This window comes from Zingiber officinale, chromosome 8A (genome assembly GCF_018446385.1).
Source record: "Zingiber officinale cultivar Zhangliang chromosome 8A, Zo_v1.1, whole genome shotgun sequence".
In the NCBI taxonomy this organism is placed as follows: Eukaryota; Viridiplantae; Streptophyta; class Magnoliopsida; order Zingiberales; family Zingiberaceae; genus Zingiber; species Zingiber officinale.
In genome coordinates this window covers 63,547,474-63,557,330 of record NC_056000.1, presented here as the reverse complement: position 1 = coordinate 63,557,330, position 9,857 = coordinate 63,547,474, and positions in this window count along the sequence as shown.

Below are 9,857 nucleotides of genomic sequence, written 5' to 3'. Positions count from 1 at the left end.
TAGTATAAGAAATACCACCACGTTTCCGTTATACTTCTAGTATACACAAGACTCATCCGGACACTGAATAAATCCATATGATTGGATTACTTCATTAAACCGGATGTTCCAAGATCTTGAAGCTTGCTTCAGTCCATAAATGGACCGATTGAGCTTGCACACTAGATGTTCTTTGCCTTTTTCAATGAATCCCTCTGGTTGCTTCATATGGATGTTTTCTTCAAGACTTCCGTTAAGGAATGCTGTCTTAACATCCATTTGCCAAATCTCATAATCCATATGAGCGGCAATGGATAAGAGTATTTAGATAGACTTAAGCATAGCTACCGGCGAAAAAGTCTCCTCATAATCAATTCCCTTTTTCTGAGTGTACCCTTTCTCAATAAGCCTTGCTTTGAAGGTTTCTACCTTCCCGTCTGTCCCTCTTTTCCTTTTGTAGATCTACTTGTATCCAACGGCTTTTACACCATCAGGTGGTTCTACAAGCTCCCAGACCTTATTAGAATGCATAGATTCTATTACGGAATTCATTGCCTTTTGCCAAGATACTACATCTATATCTTGGAGTGCTTCGTCATATGTTCGGGGATCAGGTTCATGTTTACCCAGGATCAAGTCCGAAAACTCTCCCAAAAATTTGAGTCTCTCAGGTTGCCTTACAACCCTCCCACTACGATGAGGCACTGTCTTTGGTTGTGTATCCTGTGTGACACGTGTTGCAGTTTCTAGTGGTACTTCATCTTGTACTGTTGGTACTAAAGTAGACGTGTCCTCTCTTATTTCATCTAGAACTATTTCACTCATGGGCTTATGGTTCATTACATAATCTTCTTCTAAAAATCGAGCATTAGTGCTAACAATGATCTTCTAATTTTTAGGATTATAAAACAAACCACCTTTCGTTCCCTTAGGATATCCCACAAACAGACAAACTTCTATACGTGATTCCAACTTGTCAATATCTCCCTTCAGCACATGTGCTGGACTACCCCATATCCGGATATGATTCAGACTAGGCTTACGCTTATTCCATAATTCAATGGGAGTAGAAGGAACTGTTTTAGAAGGTACCATATTCAGAATGTACACTGCTGTTTCTAAAGCATATCCCCAAAATAAATTTGGTAATTCTGAATAACTCATCATCGATGTAACCATTTCCATAAGAGTCCTATTCCTTCGTTCTACCACACCATTTTGTTGGGGTGTACCAGGTGCAGATAATTGGAATTGAATTCTAAATTATGATATGTAATTCCTAAACTCTCCAAAGAGGTATTCGCCACCACGGTCAGACTGTAGTGTCTTGATAATTTTACCAAGATGTTTCTCCACATCAACCCTATATTCTTTGAACTTGTCAAAGCATTCAGACTTGCGGCGCATCAGGTAAATGTATCCGTATCTTGAATAATCGTCTATAAAGGAGACGAAGTATTTATAACCACCTCTTTCCTGGATAGACATAGGACCACACAAATCAGAATGAACCAGTTCTAACGCTTCTTTAGCTCTATACCCCTTGGACTTAAAAGGTCTCTTGGTCATTTTACCTTCCAAGCAGGATTCACATGTTGGAAAGTTTTCCAACTCTAATGAACCCAAGAGTCCATCGGCTACAAGCCTTTGAATCCTACTTAAGTTAATATGACCAAGCCTTAGATGCCAAAGATACGTTTGGGTCATTTTCGAAGGTTCTTTTCTCTTATTAGAGTTAGAAGATGTATTATTAATTTCCATATTTTTCTTTGTGGGAGAAATTAGATTTAAAGTATATAAATTGCCAACCAATGCACCAGAATAGATAATCACCTTATTTTTTTTATAACTACATTGTTACTAAAGAAAACTGAATATCCATCCAAATACAGTTTAGAAACTGAAATTAAATTCTTTCTAAAACTGGGTACATAAAGACAATTTCTTAAAATCAAACTTCTATTCCTATTAAAAGATAAGTAGACGTCGCCCACTGCAATAGTCGTCACCTTAGTAGCATTGCCCATGTAAACGATTATCTCTCCATCAAATAGTCGTCGAGTTTCCTGGAATCCCTGCAAAGAATTACAGACATGATCAGTAGCTCCCGTATCTACACACTAGGTGCTGGTAGATAACACCGCTAAACATATTTCAACTACTAGACCATGAGATATACCTTTATTGCTCTGATTCCTACGAGGACAGTCCACCTTCCAATGTCCTGACTACTTGCAGATGAAGCACTTGCCCTTCGTCTTCTTCATTCTAGCTTTTTGTCCCTGAGGTTTATTCACTCTCTTTGCTGAAAAGACCTGTTTCTTCTTCTTCTTGCCTTTCGATTTAGAAGTAGAACCATTTTCAGCATAGTGAATCTGAGAACTTTGACGAAATATACCTTCTGTTGCCTGTAGTTCTGTCAGAAGTTCCGCCAACGTATACTCTCTTTTGTTCATGTTATAGTTCAGGCGGAACTGCTCAAAACTTTTGGGTAGCGTTTGGAGAATTATATCGACCTGGGTTTCCCCATCGATTTCTCCTCCAAGAACTTGTATTTCGTTCAAATAGGCCATCATTTTGAGGATATGATCCCTTACGGGTGTCCTCTCAGACATGGTGGCTGTCATTAGCTTTCTCATTACCTCTTGCCTAGCAGTCTGACTCTGGTGCCCAAAGAGTTCTTTGAGATTATTCATTATATCATAAGCTGTTGGTAAATTTTGATGCTGATGTTGCAATACATTTGACATTGATGCCAAAATATAACACCGCGCCATCTCATCAGCTTTTACCCATTTCTTATGATACTCAATCTCCTCTGGGGTAGAGTCACCGTCAGGTGCATCAGGGCAAGCCTCAGTCAGTACAAACTTATATCTTTCAACAGTAAGAACAATGTACATGTTCCTTTTCCAATCAATATAGTTGGAACCAGTAAGTTTATTTTCTTTCAGTATAATGGCCAGTGGGTTGAAAGTCATCCTAAGAATCACAAAAATAAACTTTAGTCAAGACACTAAATTTAGAATAATATTGATTCCTCAAACAATACTATTTTAAATTAACCAACACCTCAAATCACCGTGAATATTGCATGCCACGTTAATGTGGACGTATACAAATTCAACATTTGTAAGAGGAGGGAGTAACCCATTAATTTTATTATCTTGTCATCCTAATTTTATGACAAATAAGATTAATAGTTGATTTTTCTTTGGCCACACAAAACAATAGCAGTGACTCCGTTGGGGAGGATACTATTGAATGTGTCTAAGTGTATACCATTACTTGATACTTAGTCCATTAAATAGGATTGTGCCCCTTCAGTTGGAGAAGATCACATGCTCCTAAATAATTTCCTATAACCATCCATAAAGGAAGTTTAATCTAGTGATCTGCAACAAACCCAACCGTTGTGGAGGGAGGCACTCAGAGCCAACACGCAAGCTTGTTGCATCACTTACAAACCAATAATGGAGACCATGGGATTTATTTAAAATCCCTCTCCCACTTAGTTATTTAAAATGAGGATTTTAACGTATGCTAGCATACATCACATGCACATAAACATCACAGTAAATAAAAGCAATAAATTTGGAAATTAATTTTCCAACTATTATGTCATTTTCCATCACTGTCTTCAGTATGCTCCAACCCTAGCCGCTGTCATCTTTAGCCACCGTCATCGGGTCGAGTTGTCGCATCTATCTTGCTTCTTATTCCGCTGCACCTCTAGTCCTCCAATAGCACCACGCCTCGCAAAGATACGATCCACGACAAATATAGAATTTTACATATATCGACCCTATATTCCATAAAGGAATGTACATGTATTCTAGATCGAACAAAAAATAAAATTCTAAAAATAATACAGCTCCTGCTGTATTTAATACATACAATCATGCACACAAAATAATGCCCTTAACATGTCCAAGGGTCCAATCACACACAATATCTAAATGTCATAATAGTTGGAGTCTGCAACCACAAAGTTAGCACATCCTATTATTATCCTGCCTAAATTATGTATGACATATGCATAATTAATTTGAAAATCAAAACACACAGAGGCAAACCCTAGCTCTGATACCAATTGTTGGTTAGTCCTAGGAAAATCGTACTGATTCCACTGTACAAAAATTTGTACAAGTGTCGAACCTTTCCTTAAATAACCTATTGTGCTCTTTAGAAGTTAAATTAGGAATCGTAGACGGAACTTAACATCATTGATTCCAAATTTAACTTATCTGTTCTTAATGGTTTAGATTTGAATTGCAAGCGGAACTTAACACTATTGATTTAAATCCACCTATGTTATTAATTTCATTAAATATTAATTTCTAAATTTGGCTTCCAGGACTGCATGGCGAGGTACATGGCCTTCTTGGATATGGGAGCAACTACCACCGCCTAGACAAAGCCTTTTAAGGAAAGCTAATATTTAATTTCATTAAATAACTCTAGGTTAACCAAAAAGAATAATCGAATCACAAATTCGAAAAAGAAGAAAACACAAACTCGAAAAACTAATTCGAATAACAAGACCTAATGCCTCTTGCATTTAGAATTCTTACAAAAATAAATAACTAGCATGATGCGGAAAACAATTGTCAATTATACCTTCTTTTTGTATGCTAATGACCTCGAGATATTCTGCCGTATTCCTCGCCTCGCCTTGGACGTCGTGTAGGCAACGATCTTCCAAGATGAGCACCACCCAAAAGCTTTCTTCCTCTTCCTCTAAAATCTGGCCACCACCACCACCAAGGAGAAGAGAGCAAAGGGAAAGGGAGAAGAGAGAGGGCCGGCCACCAAGAGATCCTCCAAGCAAGAGAATAAGAGTTGTGTCTCATAAAGCCTCCTCACCCTTCTTTTATATTAGTTTCCCAAGGCAAATAAGGGAAGAATTTTTACAAAAAATCTTCCTCTAATTTTCCTTTTCCCTTGTAATTTTTCCTTTTCTTTCCTCTTGATTGAATCAATCACCAAAAATTAATTGATGATTTTATTTTTTTTCAATTTGGCCAGCCACAATGCTTGGGCACAAAGCAAGGGTGGCCGACCCCCTTAAAGAGGAAGGAAATATATTTTTTATAAAATTTTACAAGAAGAAAAACTCTTATAAAATTTTACAAGCTCTCTTTCCTAAAGTAGGAGTTAAAAAAGGAAAGTTCTAAAAATTAAAATCATGTTTTAAAATTTAAAACTTCTCTTATAAAATTTCCTTTTTTAACATGGTGATAGAAAATTTAAATTTTAAAACTCCTCTTCCTTTTTTTCTAAACCATGAGGATGGTTAAAAAAGGAAAGTTTTAAAATCTTTTAAACTTTCTTTTAAAACATGTGGCCTAATTCAAATAAGGAAAGTTTTTAAAATTAAAATCTCTCTTTTAAAACTTATAGTTTTCTACAAAGAGAAGATTTTAAAAATTCAAAACAACCCTCCTTGTTTGAATTATTGTGGCTGACCTCTACTAGCTTGATCACCAAGCAATAGGGCCAACCCCTATAGAAGAGGATGTGGCCGACCATTGCTTGGTCGCCAAGTAATGGACCGACCCCTTTCTTGTGCACCAAGAAGAGCCTTACATTTGGATAGACTTGAGGCTATAATGAGGCTACGACAGAGACCTAGAGGAGAAATTGGTTTTGACCTTCCGATGAACTTGAGTATCCCGTGTTCGCCCCGAACACACAACTCAAGTTCGTTGATAATAACTCATTCCACTAGAGAGTTATTATCGCACTACCGCAACAGTCCCAAATTACATTATGGACTCCTTCTTATCATGAGTGTGTTAGTCTCTCTGTGTTTAAGATAACGAATGGCCACTAATTAAGTAAGTTACTGACAACTCACTTAATTAATACCTAGCTCCAAGAGTAGTACCACTCAAATTCATTGTCATGTGGACTAAGTCCACCTGTAAGGTTTAACATGTCAATCCTTATGAGCTTCTCTTGGGGGCATTCTCAACCTAGATAACTAGGACACAGATTCCTTCTATAATCAACAACACACACTATAAGTAATATCATTTCTCAACTTATCGGGCATATTGATTTATCGAGCTAAACCTCACCCTTTGATAAGTCAAAGAAATAAATATTAAATATATGTGTTTGTTATTATATTAGGATTAAGAGCACACACTTTCATAATAACTAAGGTATAATTCTTTTACTAAGTCAGTACAAAAAGAACTTACCTAAATAGTCCTACTCAATACACTTAGAGTGTACCAGTGTAATTTATTAATTAAGATAAACTAATATTTAATTACACTACGACTATTCCGATGGTTTGTTCCTTTCCATCTTAGTCGTGAGCAACTATTTATAATTTATAAAGAACCGACAACATAATCTTCTGAGTGTGACACCACACTCCATGTTATCTACTATATAAATTAATTGAACAATTACATTTAACAAATAAATGCATATATTGACCAATGTGATTCTTTTATTTCAAAAATAAATGTTTACAAAAGCTAGACTTTTAGTATACATTCCAACAGAGAGAACTTGGAGGATTACGTAAGAAAAGTTGAAGAACATTTTTCAGCTCACATTATTATTACGAGATCCAGATCCGGAGGCTTGATCCCTCCTTGCCAGATGGGCCTGGGCTTGAGCTAGTTCTTCCTTGATAAGTTTGATGGTGTTTTGCAGTTGGCCAATGGTCTCATCCTTTATCCGGCTTTCCTCTTTCAGGAGATCCACAGTATCTTCGTGTTTCATCTTCAGGTAAATAATATAATGGACCTGACTCTGGAAGTCTGAATGAGCCTTAAGCTTGAGAGCTACCTCGACCTGGGTTCTGGATTTGGCCGCCAGCCAGAGCTCTTCCATTTCCCTACGGAGAGAGGTTTGAAGGTCCCTGCTTATCGTCATTTCAAGCAAGGATTCTTCTTTAAGAGCAAGCTGGTGATGTAGAGAGGATAGCTCGTCTGGTTCCATGAATGAGAGAGGGTTAACTTGAAGAAAAGAAGGTGGAAGTATATGCGATCCTTTTATAAGGAGGAAGAAAGTGAAGGGATTACCTCAGAACCTGAAACGACGTTTGGGGAATAGTGTGACATATATGGGAAAGAGACATGATCAGAAATCGAAGAATCAACACGCGTGTAATAAAATCCCTCTTATCTTTTATGGACGGTGATAAATTCTAAGTGGGATGTCGGGAAAAGGGGTTAAGAATTAATGAAACACAGGTCAGGACAGGTAAGACTAAGGCTGGGGTCTAGTCAGTCAGACCAGAGCCTCCTTCGACTAGACTTGAGGGGGAGGCTTGTGATACAGTGCATGATAGTGGGGTCGGACAGCGGACATGGTCAAAAGTCAAGCCCTCAGGGTGGTCAGAAGTCAAGCCCGTGTGACGGTCAGAAGTCAAGCCCGCGTGACGGTCAGAAGTCAAGCCCGCGTGGCGGTCAGAAGTCAAGCTCACGTGGCGGTCAAAAGTCAGGCCTACATGGAGGTCAAGAATCCGACCGACGTGGAGTTCAAAGGGTCAGGTTACAAGATAGTCCTGGTCAGGCACAAGTGGCAGTCCGAGGTTAGACCTACGCGTCGAGTAGGAACTCGGAAGCAAGGATACAGGTCAAGATTTATAGCCTTGCGGCACAAGATACCTCGACCAAAGCGTACAGGTCGGGATGTGCAAACCAAGGATACAGGTCAGGATTTATAGCCTTGCGGCACAGGATACCTGGACAAAAGCGTACAGGTCAGAATGTGCAAACAAAGGATACAGGTTAGGATTTATAGTCTTGCGGCACAGGATACCTGGACCAAAGTATACAGGTCGGGATGTGCAAACCAAGGATACAGGTCAGAATTTATATACTTGCGGCACAGGATACCTGGACCAAAGCGTACAGGTCAGGATGTACAAACCAAGAATACAGGTCAGGACTTATAGCCTTGAGGCACATAACACAAGGACCAAAATGTGCAGGTCGAGATGTGCCAGCCAAGGATACAGGTCAGGATTTCTGGCATAGGACACATGGACTAAGGCGTACAGGTTGGGACGGACGGAATTGGGATAAGGCGTACAGGTCGAGACAGACGGAATCGGACGGAGGCATACAGGTCGGGACGCAGGATAAGCGGAATAGACTGAATTGGGATAAGGCGTACAGGTCGGGACGCAGGATAAGCGGAACCAAATCGGAAGGAGACGTACAGGCCGGGACGCAGGATAAGTGAAACCAAATCAAGGCATACAGGTCACGATACAAGGTAAGGCAAGTCAGGAGTGCACAAGACAGGACACGCAGGACAGGGCTGGGTGAACAGATTTGGATTTGTGAAGCAGCAAACGCAGGTTAGGAAATATAGGTCTATACCCCACAGAGCGAGGCCGGCAAGCATAGGGACCCAGTCCAGGGGGTCATAGATCGAGACAAGCATACAATACATGACAAGCAAGCCAGAGAATCGTAACAACCTGTCAGAAAATAATCACTGTCTGTCAAAGAATATGCTAACGGTCTGGTGCTCACCACCTGTTGATTCCTTCCTAGACCTATAGGAGGACACCACATGTCATTCACCACCAAACAAAGTCTGACATCCGACATTCCCTGACAGTCGTCAGACTCTAGAAGCACCCATTGCAGTATAAAAAGGGAAGCCTTGTCCCTTACGCATGTATGCTCACCCGTCATTTCATTCTCGTTCTTTACTTTTCGTCCTTTTCATTGTGTTTCTGGGAAAAAAGTACCTAACTTGAGCGTCGGAGGGCCTGACCCGGGGACTTTTTCTCTGGTTCTTAGTCTCTAACGCAGAGGCAGCTTGTCTGAGTGTGCGCAGGCCTTCGCGTCATTATCTGCATCATCACCCCCCGTCATCCGCACGTGTAGGCCTTTCCGGCAGGTGCCAGATTGACCCGGCTTCGCAACGACTTTCCGTCAACACCAGCGACAACACGGCCCGCCTCCATCCGACTCAGCTTCCGGACGAGATCAAATGTATTGCAGCATTCTTCATCAGATAGGGCAATAAAGAACTGTGTCCTGAGTAGGTCTATGAGTCAAAAGGATTTTTACCACTCACAAGATAGCTACTCGATAATTTCATACTTTCCATGAACTTGATTCTTCCTTTCATTTGAGATAGTCTTAAATATTTTCCTATACTTTAGAAAGAATGGCAATGCAGGAGTCATACCCCGACTCGGGTAGAGAAAAATTTTTTTTCTTGATCATTGTTTTGCTTATTTCACCATACTAAACATGTGTCTGTCTTAGAACTACTCAAACATCTAATAGATGTTTTTTATTTAGGTGTTTGTTTGTCATAGAGCCATTCTTCTTCATTGACTGATGACGAAGCTTGAGATTTCCGTTTAAGAATGTGTGGTGATGAAAAGACAATCCAAAGAATCTTTGTTCAGGAAAAGGTTTTGTCACATCGATCAAGTTCATCATTTCAGCCTAATTTGAGCATTTGTCTCTTTTTATTCTAATGGTTATTGGTCTCCAACAAACTAAATTTTGTTGCTCATATTGTAATTTTGGAGGGTTAATAAAGTAGTTTACCTGAATAACCTACTTTGATAATTTTGATCTAATGTTGAATGTTGTGTGGTATTTTTTTTCTTTTGATTTTAATGGCCGGTTAATTATTTATTCTTTGTTTTTTATCCTTATCATTCTCTATACAGCTCATGGCTACAAAAGAATTGTCAGAATATTCTAATGGGAATAGCATTTAGCCAAAAAGCTCTGAAGCTCCGAAAACTATTGTTGAAATCAGAAGAAATTACACAACTAAGCTTCTACAGGCATGTTAAGATTATATTTTGAGATACAATCAGTTTCACATTTGTCTTCGAATTTCTGTCATACTCATTCCAGTTTGTTGGTCTT